We start from the raw sequence: 14,126 nt of genomic DNA, 5'->3' as shown, positions 1-14,126 counted from the left end.
TTTTAAACCAAGAGCATCTCGTTCTCATTTTGCTTTGGATCCCACAAATTATGGGGCTACTTTTGGTTGGGAGATGTTTGGACATAGTAGTTCTCCGTCACTCTTTCCATCAGAACACAGTGCAGACACCTTCTGGAATGCCACATTAGCAAGACAAAATTGGAAGTCAGCCAGATGCCCCTCCCTGTTTATGTCATTTGGGATTGCTGCCTCATGCCTGCTGCAATCCTTTATCATTGAGATGCTACCTCTTGACCAGAGCATATGTGTGTCCAGTATCCTATATCATGGGCTTTGAGACCAAATGTGTCCCTACCGCAACCTGCAGCTGTATTTCAGTGAATTATGTTCCTGTAATATATATTTAGGAGCTTTTGGTTTAGAAAAGAAAGAGGCTGACCCGTTTCCATGTGTTCTGCATTAAGCTGCTTTCTTCCCTTGGACTTCAATTTTCCATCCTTGGGAGTTCAACATCTCTTCCCCCAGAGCAAGCAATGAGATCAGACAAGCAAAACAGAACCCGGACCCCAAGTCCCTGTCCAGTTAATTTATGGGAGAATTCCTTTAAAGGGTTATGTGTTTTTGCTGCCCCGGCTATGGAGTGCTGGCGGCTTCCCGCTAGTCCTGATCTCTTGGCTCAGCAATAACCATCTGTCATTCCAAGTCTCGTATCACACATGGAACCAATTTCTGCTCTAAACCCCCCTCCACTTCTGCTTCAAATAACTAGAGTGGGCTCTCTTTCTCTGGCTGCCTCTTTCCTGACACAGGCAACCATCTCAGCACTGGCAATTGCTCTGCACGTACTGGCTACATGATTTAAATCCTGCGCCTTTTCAGAAGCTTTGACTACCTATCAGTCGCCTGAAAAGAGAAGAGTCTCTCTGCATACCGAGCTGGCTGTCCATTGCTCCTTATATCCTGTCATTTTACAACACTTTAATATTTACCAGTGTGTTATTGAAAGCATGAGATTAAAAGAGTTGCTTCTGAACTCCAAGCCCATTACTACGCAGGGAAAGGCAGGATCTTTTCCAAGTTTGAGTGGCCTGAGGCTCCAGAGGAAAGTGTGGTTTGGGTCTGCACACGTCCCTTTTTTGCGGACTGTTTTTCTTTCTCTGGTTTCTCTGCCCTTCTCATCCTGTCTGCTTTTTCTTCCAAATATTGTTCCACTTTTCTGGTTCCCTGGTTTCACACTTCATCTTCCCAGTAAGGGGCAAGCATCTCCGTTTTCATAGTGTATATTTGTGTGTGTGAATGTATTTGGCATGCATACACATAGGTCTCCATTTCTGTGAAATGTGTAAAGTGACTTTACAGTCTCTCTGTTCTTTTGTCTGTTTTTATACTACGGAACTCTTCTATTTCAGAGCTCTCGCTGGCAAAATCATCAGGCATAGACTTTGGGGGAAGTCATCCTTTGATGATTGTTTTTCATCTTTTAAGTTACTATAAGCTTTCTACTTCTCTAACTTAATAATTCATCGTTCTATAGAATTGAAACTTTATCAAGGTTTTTCGTTGCTGTTATCCTAATTCTGATTTACTTTCAAATGTGAAATATTCTTTATACGTTTGCTTCATGTACGCTTCCACATAAGCAAAAGAGAACCCGTGCTTTGTTGGCTTCAGTGCTTGTTATACTTTACTGGAAAGAAACGTTAAACTTCATAAAGGGCATATTTTTGCTTTGAACCAATTGCTAAATCATGCTTATGTTGTATATCCCATGTGAACATGCAATTGCACAGAGATGATGCTCACGCCTTCCCCTCCCCTCTTTACTACCCAGAGATAAGACTGTGGGCCTGAGGTTGTCGGACTCAAGTCCTCTTCTCATTTGGGAAGACACAAACACACAAATAGAGATGTCTGTGTTTATGAAAAACGAATACACTCTGCTCACTGTTCTTTAACTTTTAGTTTTCAACACCAAGGAAACCGAACCCCCCATGATATTAACATGCACAAATTTACTTTATTCTGTTTGGAAGCTGTGTGGTGCTTTATTAAGTGCACACGTCATAAACATTCATTTTTTAAGTATTGAAGGACCTAAGAATTTCTCTTTTTAATATTATAAACAAAATCTGCACAAAGGTTATATCCTGTGTGGTTTTATATCTATATTACAGAATCCATCTAAGAATATTGCCAGGAGTCTACATTTTTCCCCATTAATATTTATTACCAGATTACTTAAGTGGCAATTTAAACTTTCTCCAAGGGTGTAAAATAATGACCCTTCTCACACATCCCCTTCAGAAGTGACTATCACCAATAATTTTAATTGGTACCCATCAGGAGCTGAAATGTTATCTCAGTATTTAAATACGCATCTATGTAACTACTAATGATACTGACCTTTGTGTTGGTAGAACCCCTCACGTTTCCTCTCTCATAAATGCTTTGGCCGCATTCATCAGTCCCTCTGCTCAAGGGCTGGCCTGTGGGTACCGGATATGTCCAGTACAATGAGCATTCTCTCATTTTGCTTGCGATCACAAAGTGCCTACCACAGGCCGGGGACTTTGAAAATCTGGGGACTCATGCAGAACGAAGCACAAACCATGTTCCAGATGCACATCCCAGGGGCAGGAGTCGGGGCACTGATGTTGTGTTGCTTCAGACACATCAAGGACACTGGGAAATATCAACACATACAGAAACAAAACAGAAAATGGCAGGGTTGGAGGATCTCAAATGGGCTGCTCAGGCAGTCTCATAGAAGAAGAAAAGAAATTTGAAAATATTTCTAAATGATACGATGGCAAGTCATGGGAAAATTCAGTGTCCGTACAAAGGACATGCAAATATTGACGAATAAATCCATGTATTTGAAGAACATCAAGAAATTCAATGTGAAGCAGCCAAAACACCAGCAGGTAGGAAAGAGGGCCAGCAGGTGGGCAGGATGACTTGCTGGGAGAGGACAAGCAAAAACCAGAAGTACGTGCAAAAATGTCAGGATGAAAACCATTATTTTATTCAATGGCTGATGGAAGCAGAGGCAGACTCCCACAGCTAAACACTGAGCTGACCTCAAGGAATCCAGTGACAGAGAGGGAGGACTGATGAGCAAAGGGGTTAAGACTGGGCTGGTTTGACCCCCAGAAACAGCTGACCTGACAAAGGTTAACTCTTGAATCCCAGACTGATGCTTGGGAATCCAGCATGGGACTGATCAAGACCCTGAATGTGGGTGTCAGTGAGGAGGCCTAGGTAATCTATTGAGCCTTGGGTAGTAGATCAGTATTTATCCCAGGTATACAAATGGACTTTGGGCTCCCATCCAACAATGAGAGATGCTGTCTCACCCTGAACTCTTGGGGGAGGGTCTAGGCCCTGCCCTGGATGAAATGACAGACTATGGACACCCCCATGGAGGGCCTCACCCTCCCTGGGGAAATGAGGGGATATTGGGGGGCGCTGGTGAGAGGGCACGGGAGGAGGGGAGGGAAAGGGAGAGGGACCTGGAATTGACATGTGAAGCAACTTTGTTTCTAATTTAAATTTAAATTTAAAAATAAAAATGAAAAAATTAAAGTAACAACAAAGAAAGAATTTTTAAAAAAAGAATAATAGCAGTGATTAAGACAACAATAAAAGAAATTCACTGAGGCTGATACAGTACTGAGACCACGGTGAGGAGAATGATGGAGACGTGATGAAGGTCAGGCCACACAGGCTTTCCAGGTCACGGTAAAAAAAAAAAAAATCAGATTTCGTTTCATATAAGGCGGGTGTGTAGGAGAGGGATGTGACCTTCCCGTCCTGTGTTTTGACTGGGTAGTGTGTGGATGACACCAGGCAGCAGGTGAGGTGTGGGCTGTGGAGCCTGTGCATAGTTCAGTGGTGGACTGTGTGCTTCACGTGAGTTTGAGCCCCGGTCCCCCCTCCCCTCCCCCCCCCCCCGTCCCTTCAAAAGAAAACAGAGGAGATGATGTGTGTCTGTGGAGAAGGACGCCGCGTGGCTAAGCAGAGACTAGAACCTGGGACACAGCAAAGCCATTTTTCTAGGTTGGACATGGAAGGTTAGATTGTTTTTGTTTTTTTTTACAGCAGCCAGGATAAGTCTTGGGTTTGGGGTTTGGACAAAAGCTTGTGTTAGTTACTAAGACGAATGTCACCGGTATAGAGCAGACAAGAATGGACACCCAAAGTTTCCTTGAACTCGCTGAGATTGCAGTGCCAATAGGAAGGTGCCAGCTGGTCGTTGGAAGCACGGATTTGTCTCTCAGGAAGTGGCAAAGGTATGAGTGGAATTGTAGAGGTGTGGGAAACACTTGGTGCCTTGGGATCACACGGGAGCTCCTGGAGACACAGGGGCTGCTGAGAATGAGTTCTCGTGCTCTCCAGGCCTGGAGATAGGAGGTGGTGGCTGCGGCTGAAGAAGGTCACCAGGGAGACCAGAAAGAGTGTAGGAGACAGTCACTCCCAGACAGAACCCAAATACTCAGAATATTTCAAGTATGGGGGTTAGGTGAACCCCAATAATTACAATATTGATTTGAGATACACCTTCTGGGCTATTGCTCATATTCTGACGACAAGATTTGTCTTTGCCATAAATGGAAGAAATTGTGGGACTGAAACATTTTCACTTCATGATGCTTGAGTTACCTAGTCTGTGTGAGGAGTTCTCTCCTAACAGGTGCTACATAAATAAGTGCTAACCAGCGCTACACAAATGTGTACCTTTTTTCCCCAGTATTTGTTCATTTTATTTTTATATCCCAACGTTAAATCCTCACAGCTGTTTCCTGGAGGTCTGTTGTTGTCTCTTTTAGATGGTGAACCCGTGATGTCAGCACCAAGAGCAGAATCTCTTCCTCACAGAATTAAAGTGTGCACGCTGTAGCATGAGCTACTAGTGGGGGTGTCGGCAGTGAGTACTCAATAAAGAGCTCTTCAACAGAAGCACCAGTGGGAAAGGTTAGGCGTTGATCAGTTGACAAGTTTGTTATGGAAGCAGAGGCTCATGGGAATCCAAGGCTGTGTTTCCCTAAGGAAGAAAGACGTAGTAGCTGTTATTTCATTGTCCACCCCAACCAGCATTATAAACCATCACTAACTGATGTGGATAATAATAATTGACTGTGTGCCAGGAAGGAACATTTTAGGAGCTTTTTCATAGCTAGATCCACACAGAATATATAGCATGTGGCTAATTACTTCTCTCTCTCTCTCTCTCTCTCTCTCTCTCTCTCTCTCACACACACACACACACACACACACACACACACACACTAATTCATAACCAAGTTGCTGCTTTAATTGCCAGGGCTGGTGTCTTGTTATATGATTCTCCTGCTCCCCTAGACATGAAAGTAGCGGTATTTTCAAGAGTTAGCTGTGAGTTGAGCTGAATCCCTTGATATAAACACAAGTCAAGGATGGGATAACCAAGGAGTTCAAGGGGACCTTCCAGAAGGACGTTGAAATAAGAAATTAAACACAAAGAACAAGTTTACTTAGGTGATTTTTCTGTATCTTAATATATTGCAATGACAATTTAAAATTAAAAATCCTCTCCAGTAGCCAGACGGGACTGGATGGGTGTGTCAGACTCCTTGCATGGGGATGGCTGTGCCTGATGATCTGCTACTTCAGACTCTGTTTTCTGAGAACCATTCTGTTCACTGGTAGGAATTTCTGAAAGTTAGTAATGAGCCTTTCAGGCCTACAGGAACCTTCCTGCAGAAGCCCCTCCCACCACCCACTCCTCCATCCCCTGGTGGGTCCCTGCCCCCCACCCCAGTCCCTTCCCACTGCACCTCAGTTTTTTCCTCCCAGCCCGTTTCCATTTCTTTGTGTCACATGCCAACCCACAGAACACTTTACGCCATGACCACACAGCCACCACACTTGCCTAGGGTCCAGAGTTGGCAACGGCAACGAGAGAATGGAGTGAGTACTCCACTGGCTGTGAATAAAAAAAAAAAAAACAGCCTGATGATCAAGAAAGCAAGTATGTCCCTACACCCAAGGCTAGGTCTGAGTTCTCCTTGGTCCGGTAGCTTACAGAATCAATCACAGGTTTCCGAGTGCACTTTGAGAGAAAAACAACAAAGTTGCGAAAGGAAATTAGACGACCCTATTAGGTGTAAAGAGAAAAAAGAAAAACAGGTGGCTTGAGTCCAGTTTTGTAGAATAGAAATAGGGTAGGAATCTGCTACACTGAAACTGCAAACAGCTGCCCGCCAGTACAAAGAAACTGGCTGAAATATACTTGGCTTGCTTGGAGCCTTTGCTCATCAATAATAAAAGAATCGTTGCTTTGGGGTGAAGATGTGATGACAGGAACATTGATACAAAGAAAAATGTTTAACTACTTGTGGGTTTCTAAGACAAGCGTGTAACTTGTGATCAGAATGTGATTTCTTTCTGTTTAAAGTTTTTTAAATTTGCTTTTGGAAAATATGGAACTTGTGGTTCGGAGGGGGTTTCCTTCTTGTGTAGAGATTATTTTTTGTCTTAGGTGTTATAAAAGGGATAAGAGAGCCGGGCGGTGGTGGCGCACTCCTTTAATCCCAGCACTCGGGAGGCAGAGGCAGGCGGATTTCTGTGAGTTCGAGGCCAGGCTGGACTGACAGCCTCCAAAACAATACAGAGAAACCCTGTCTCATAAAACCAAAAAAAAAAAAAAAAAAGGGATAAGAGAAACATAAAGACGGGAGAGAAAAAGAATTAAGTTTCGGTCCCTCCGATAAGTCTCCTATGCGTGTATGGCCAAGGACTCCGCTCCAGTTTCTCTGACCTGCTAGGGCTGGCCTGTGGCATCTGATGAAACAAGTGGCCAAAAAAAGCAAGTCAGGGAGAAAAGGGTTTATTTGGTTACAGTTCCACGTTGCTCTTACAACTGAAGGGAGACAAGGCAGGAACTGAAGCAGGGAAGGATCCTGGAGGCGGGAGCTGATGCAGAGGCTATGGAGGGAGCTGCTCACTGGCCTACTCACATGGTTTGCTCAGCCTGCTTTCTTATAGAACCCAGGACCACCAGCCCAGAGATGGCACCACCCACCATGGACTGGGAACTCCCACACTGATCACTACTTGAGAAAATGCCTGGCAGCTGGATCTCATGGAGGCAATTCCCTCAACTGAGGCTCCTTCCTCTCTGATGACTCTAGACAAAACCAGTCAGTACAATTAATAATTCACTATTATCTCTCCAAACTTTCCTACAGTACATACAATACATTGTAGCCAGACTTCACAATTCCCATGTTTTCTTTTTGTGGGCCTTTCCATTGCCTGTGCTTTGAGCTGGGGTCAAATCCTAGTTACGCTAAGAGCTATGTGACCTAGGAGACAATGTAACCCAACTCCTCAATCTTAGTTTCCTCATCTGAGAAATGGGGATGGCAATGACACTTGCTGCAAGGTTTCTGGAACCTTCAGGTGAGAGTCATTAGCAAAGCTCACACTCCCTTGCCACAGGTAATGGCTGTGTTTGGTAAGTTGGTAAAGGACAACTCATCAGGTGGGCTATAAAATCAACCCGGAAGGTAAGTGGCAATTTGAAGACAACTGAAGAACACAGATGATCCATAATATGAGAAAATACTATTTTGTGGAACTATTGTTCCAAGGGTGTGTGTATACTGTTCAGTAACAGGCAATGAATTTCTAACAGGGAATAAAATAGTTTGGAAAACTTGAAATAGCATCAGGTTAAATTGTACACCAATCTTGAAGCCAAGCCAGTTTATCTAAACCAGCAATGAACTACCCTCCCTCAACCCATCATGAAACCAATCCAGATTATCTAAACCACCAGTGAACTACCCTCCCTCGCCTCGCACTTCTCCCTGCGGCCATGTTCTGTGTCATATTAATTCGAACCATCTTTGCAGTTATCTCCTTTGTGGACCATGTTCAAATCTCTATGCATCCAGGGAACTGTCTATCTCTGAACACTCGACAGGCCCCTCGGCATACCTGTTTGCGTACTGTGGATACTAAACTGCTATTTGGTTATTAGATGTCTAAATTTTACTCATGTCTAATTCCAGAAATGCTGGTTGATAAAGCTTTTCCGGAAGAGACACAATCTGCATGTCTACTCACAAGTACGGATATCACCCAAGTCTAGCTTGGTGAACCAATGAGTTTCACTGGGGTTACTTACAGGAAAGTGGGTAAAGGAATACTTATGGAAGCAAAAAAACGACAGAGAGCTTTATCCTCAAGGGCCACCCCGGAATGGGTGACAGCTCACAAAGGCTGGGAACACTTTGCAGCTTGTCGGGAGCTCATCAGTTTGGCGAGTGTCCTGTCCAGTTGGATTAAGCCCCTTCCAGGAAGCAGCTCAGCTGGTTCCTCAGAGTCTTCTTTGCAGTTTATCTCTGTCTAGACTCAGGGGCTCACAGCTTTGATTGCTTACTCTGGCTAGGGAGGGGCCCAGTGAGTCTGGTCAGTTTCAGAAACTTCCTGAAGCTACTTTGATTTGCTTACTTTCCTGTCTAAGGAGCTGCCCTGCAGGATAGAATGTTTCAATCTCAGAGTAACTGTTACACAACAGGAAATGATAAACTAACATCTAGAGGCAAATATTCATGAACTTACTTGAATAGGATAAAGAATATGTATTTCTATCACTGAAGAAATTCTATCCACTTTGACACGACCAAAGCATTTCCCTTCCAAACTAAACTATACAGGGTAGCACTTTCTAGAGCTTCATGGTAAGTTTAGGACCATATAAACTCTGCAGAGGTGTGGAATCCATTTGTATAACCATTCATCTTTTCTATGGACACAGACTTTCTGTATGTCTAATGGTATTATTTATTAATATTATTATTCATGTTTTCCTGTGTAATTTTTAAATTTTACTTTATTATTCATGGTTTTCATGTACTATGTTTCTTGTTCTTTTTTTATCTCCCAACTCCTCCCAGATCCTCTCCCTCCTTATCCACCCACCTTCATGTTCCTTCTCTTTAAAAGAAAAAACACAAGAAAGATATTTTTATAAAAATCCACTGAAAAGAATGGAGTCTGATTTGTTTTGACTATGCACTCCTGGGCTCGGGGCCTGCCCGGATTGTGGTTGTTGTACCCAGGGTCACTCCATTGAAGAAAACAGGTTTCCCCTCTCCTACCAAGCAGTTATCCGTGGGACTTTGTGGTCACTTGTCCTTCATACTGGCGTTTAAACTCCCTGTTTCTTTCAGCAATGAGAAATCCAAGCAGGGTGCTGGGAGACAGTTCAGTGGTTAAAATACATACTTTGGGAGCATGAGACTCTGAGCTGGTCCCCATCACCCATAGAAAATATGGGTCACTTGTTTCCATAATCCTGGTGCTGGAGGGCAGAGACAGACAGATCCAAGGGCTAGCCAGACTAGCTTAAAGTGTGGACCCCATATTCGGTGAGAAACCCTGCCCCACAAAGATTGGGGAATCGACTGAGGAATGCATGAAAACAGCAGTTAAGCCGGTCACACATACCTACACAGGCAGCACAGGTAACACACGCATAATACACACACACACACACACACAGAGAGAGAGAGAGAGAGAGAGAGAGAGAGAGAGAGAGAGAGAGAGAGAGAGAGAGAGGGAGAAACAGAGAGACAGAGAGAGACAGAGAGAGAGAGACCTAGATCACAAGTCTAAGTCTATGATATCACTTTCACTGCAAAATAATTTCCCAACATTGTGCATCCCCCAACTGAGCCTTCACCCCCTTCCCTAGTATCTTAAACCATTCAGCTTGAGTTAACAATGTAAATTCTCTGCCCTCCCTGAAGTTCACCCTCTGCTGGGCACTGAGTGAGTCCTGAGACTCTTTCAGACCATTAGGAAATCATTTATCCCCAGGTCCCTTGTGGCTGCTCCCTTTCGTAAGCTTCTGCCAGGCCCTGCGCTGCAACAAATCAGCTGTCTGCTCAGCACCTAACAGTTCCGGGAAAATGGGATCACCACTCTCATTCCTTCTGGGGGCTGTAGAAACACCATGGGTGGGGTTTGCCTCCCTGAATTCTGTTAGCTTTTGGCCCTATAAACCAAACGGGGGGGTAAGGGATGGGACCAGGAGAGACAGTTCTTCTTTGGGAACTGCCACCCACTGAGTTCGCCTGAGAGTCAGAGCATCCAAAGTATTAAAGACACAGATGCACCCTCCCCTCCATTTGCTAGGGATTTTGTGCCTACAGTTCTGTTTACAATTCTACCCAAGCAAACGCCCCAGGATGATCAGGGTGGACTTTGCAACAGTCAAGGCCACATGAACACTGGCTTGTTAAACAGCTCCTGTCCTTCACCTTGCTGCTCCTGATCTCTCCCTTATACTCATGTCCACCCTTAAAGAGGACCCACTTCCAGGAGAAGAGGCACCAAAGCCCCAGAGAAAAAGACCTAGTAAAAGCCAAGTAAAGATTTCCAGCCAGCCAAGGAGTGTGCAGACAAATTTCCCTCTGCCCCCCCCCCCCAGGGAAAGCATGTTCACCTCTTCATGCAAATGCCCCGATTGCATTTCAGTGGCTCTCCAAAGCTGCCCTTCTGGCCTCCAGGCTAATCAGCTTTAAGAAAAGTGGTCTGGGTCAAGACACTAATTCAAGACTGCAGCAATTAGATGAAGGAAAGGAAGCATACTTTTGGCAGGTAAAAGGAATAGATTCCTGGGTTTCCCGCCCCCTCCAATATGAGATCTAAAAGCCTGAAACATTAATCTCTTCCAATGCCACTCCCCACTTGCCTTAATTGAGCACTTATCTTACGGGCAAACAGTTTAGCGGTGAAATCAAATCGCTAAAAGGTGGCTCTGGAGAGAAGCAGCTTCGGACAGCAGGGATCTGCTCAGCCATTATCCACTTAAAGCACACTTTTCTATTTTGGGCTACGTTTTCCTTTCCCCTCCCTTCCCATCAGGCTGCTGTAGCAGCTGCCTCTGGAACTCCCGAGCTTTCCTGATGTCTGTAACTACTCCACGGCTTGTGGGTGAGCAGGCTATTGCTCTCCATGTAGCTCTTGGTGAGGCGGAAGCAGCAGGTGCGTCCCTTTGCAGTGGGCCCCCTAGACCAGCAAGGCAGCCCGGAAGGTAGCATTTGCCAATAAACCCTGTTTGTCAAATACACAGGGAAGGGACTTTCAAAGCCCCACCCTATTCACAGCCAGCTGCAGAAAAGGCAGCCTTCTCCTTCCTGATGGCCATTCCTGCCAGTAACCACACACACACACACACACACACACACACACACACACACACACACACACACACACATCTGCTTTCAGCTAAGGAGTCTTCTGCCCAATCTAGGATCTAGAATGGGGTGTGTGAAATAATGATGGAGGATTTTCTTTTTAGACACTCCTTTCTCTCACTCCCCAGCCTCTGGCACTGGACATGACACTAGCCCAGAGCATGAGGCTCTGGCAGGCCGTGCCTTTCTCTCCCGCTCCCTCCTTCCCTCTGCCTTGCTAAGAACCATTAGACTACATTCCTAATGCCAGCCACCAAGATCTATTTCCTTATTTGACCACTGCCTCCTCCTCAGGCTGACTACCAAGGTCCAGCTATCAAAGTCGAGCAACCAAAACCTGCCTTTGGCTCTAATTAACACATCCTGTTTAAATTAAACGCCTCATCTTAACATGGGGTTTCCCCTTGGTTCTTCATGGCCCGCCATTTCCATGTCTGTCTCCCCTCCCAAAGGCAGTCCTTTGTCTCTCTAGGACAAATACCCCTCCCCCATCTCCTCCCCCTCCCTCTCCCCTCCCCTTTCCCCCTTTCTCCATTCCCTTCCCCCTTCCTCCTTCCCCTTGTCCCCTTCATCTTCCTCATCCCCTATCTCCTCTACCCCTGCACCCTAGCCCATTCTAACACAGACCTCCCCTTCTCCTCTTAAAGTGACACCTGCAAGGTCGTTTGCTGCTGTTTTTCTGCCCAAGTCAGAAAGCAACCGCTTTAACATTTCTTCCCCATTTAGTAAAGGGTCTCTCTGTGAAAGCAGGTGTCTGGGTGTGGTTTGTAGCGGATTCAGGGTCCAGGAGGGAGTCCCTGCTACGTGTGGGGGGGTGGTCTTCTTCAGCTTTCACATCCAGAAAAGGCCTCTTCTCTGTCGGTGGCCACCGCTAAGTGCTTGGCATCTGGGAGGCGTGTCTGCCTTGGTGAGGGAGAGCAGAGGCCAAGCCTTGACTGCTCACTCTCCAGTCCCCACACTACGGATCCCTCATGAGGGCTGATCCCTGTTTACTGCAGCACCGTGTGCTTCCAGAGATCATCGGGCCTTTCTAATGAACATGGGCTCTGAACCCCACAAGCAGCACTAATGCATCGTGGATTTGCCTCAGCTCCTCCCCGTGTGATCAATCACCTGGCCAAGGTAACTTAAGGGAGAGAAGACTTGTTCTGGCTTGCGGTTTAAGGGCTCGCAGTCCACCCTAGCAGGGAAGCAGCTGTTGGTTTTGGGGGGGAGGGGGCTTACTCACCCCTGAGTGGATCAGGAAGACCGGCAAGGGCATCAGAATCTGGGGGAGGGGCTGGGTATAAACCTCACGGCCATTCCCCCCAGCAACCCTTAGCTAAGCCCCTCTTTCAAAAATTCTCCAACCTGCCCAGGTCGGGACCTCAATCAAGCTCACACTCCTGAGCCTACAGGGGGCATTTGTCCTACATACTGCAATGCCTAATGTTAGCCCAGGCCAGGCTGCCTGCCTGCCCACCAGCCCTCCACTGTCACAGCATGGGCCACCACGGTCTTCAAATATCGTCATGGGACTCTCCTCGAAGCCTTTCATCTCTGCCCTCTCCCTTCCCTGGCTTTAGTCCCTTTTCCCTGCTTAGGGTTCCCATAGACCACCTCTTCTCTCCCTCCACATTGTCTGAGAAACCCATTTCTGCATTACTCTCTCCTGCACTGCAGCAGCAGACCCAAACTGAGGTGCTGGGGGAGGGGACATGGACCTATGTGGCCGTGCTATCTAGTATATAATAATGGCCTCCAGTGTGCCCTTAAGCCATTCAGCTCTCCTTAGCTCGCTCTTCCAGTCCCTTAACTATTCAACTCTCCTCTCTTCAGACCTCTAACGGATACATCCCATCCAGTCCCCAAGGAAGGAACCATTCTTCCTCCGGGACTTACTCTCGCTGGTCTCTCCTGGATTCCCTTTGCATTTTTTTCTAGCCTTTGGTATCTCTGTACTTTGGTGTGATTGTGGGTGCTGTCTCGGTCCTTGGCTCTGTTCACGTATGCCTGACGACAACTGTACCCAGTCCTAGGATTTTAAGACATACTAAGTTGTATGCCTTAATGAGAGGGTCAGATGTGCACCTGCTTGGATGTCTAAAAAGCATTTCAGCCTAGCAAGCGAGTCCAAAATTGGACAATCCCTAGTCCTTCCACCCTATAAGGCTGCTTTTCCATGATTTTTATTATTTTCAGAAATCGTAGTGTCATCGTAATCACATTGGAGAAAAACTCAAGTTCATCCCTGATTCATATTCCTTTCATACTTACATTTTCATCTATTAAAAATTAATCTTGTAACAATGAAATGTATCCAGTATTTGTGCACTGGTTCTCTCTTTTATCATCCAATCTGGAATGACACCTGCCATGTTGAAAGGGATCCATAATTTTCTGCTGAACAGTGGACCGTAGTATGTGATGAGAAAGAAAATGGTAGAGTCATGTAACTTAAACCATTTAAAAGTAGGGTACATCATTAGAACTTTCTTTTTTGCACACTGAAGACAGAATGCAGAGCCATGAGCTTGCTAGGCAAGTTCTCTAACACTGGGTTGCAACCCTCACCCCCGTCAGACCTCCACGACTACTCTGCTTGGAGACAGATGACAGCAGTGTGATGGCTTCAGTCGCTAAGCGCCAGAACTCCACAGCTATCTCACAGCCCTGCTCGACTGAGACTTACGTCTCAGCAAAGGAACAGCATTATATATGTTAAAGCCTTCCATTCCACTCGTGCAGAATCCAAACTTTCCGTGTTAACCTGAAGATGTTAACACACACACACACTCACACTCGCACACACTCACATATACACACTCACACACTCTCACACACTCTCACACATCACACACATACACACACTCACATACACAATCACACATATACTCACACACACACTCACATACTCATACACACACTCATACA

General features: G+C 45.7%; 1 long non-coding RNA gene across 1 annotated transcript; it reads right to left on the bottom strand.

The window, feature by feature from the left end:
- Window positions 1-3,997: 3,997 nt before the first annotated feature.
- LOC121140333 lies at window positions 3,998-10,962 on the bottom strand. The gene is made up of 2 exons (XR_005877114.1): window positions 10,731-10,962; window positions 3,998-5,005 (listed from the first exon to the last, which is right to left on the bottom strand). It is a non-coding gene; the product is annotated as an uncharacterized LOC121140333 (long non-coding RNA).
- Window positions 10,963-14,126: the final 3,164 nt, after the last annotated feature.

Source organism: Mesocricetus auratus, unplaced genomic scaffold (genome assembly GCF_017639785.1).
Source record: "Mesocricetus auratus isolate SY011 unplaced genomic scaffold, BCM_Maur_2.0 Super-Scaffold_2245, whole genome shotgun sequence".
Classification (NCBI taxonomy): Eukaryota; Metazoa; Chordata; class Mammalia; order Rodentia; family Cricetidae; genus Mesocricetus; species Mesocricetus auratus.
The sequence above is the reverse complement of the archived record's forward strand: the minus strand, read 5'-3'. Positions and strand labels throughout refer to the sequence as shown.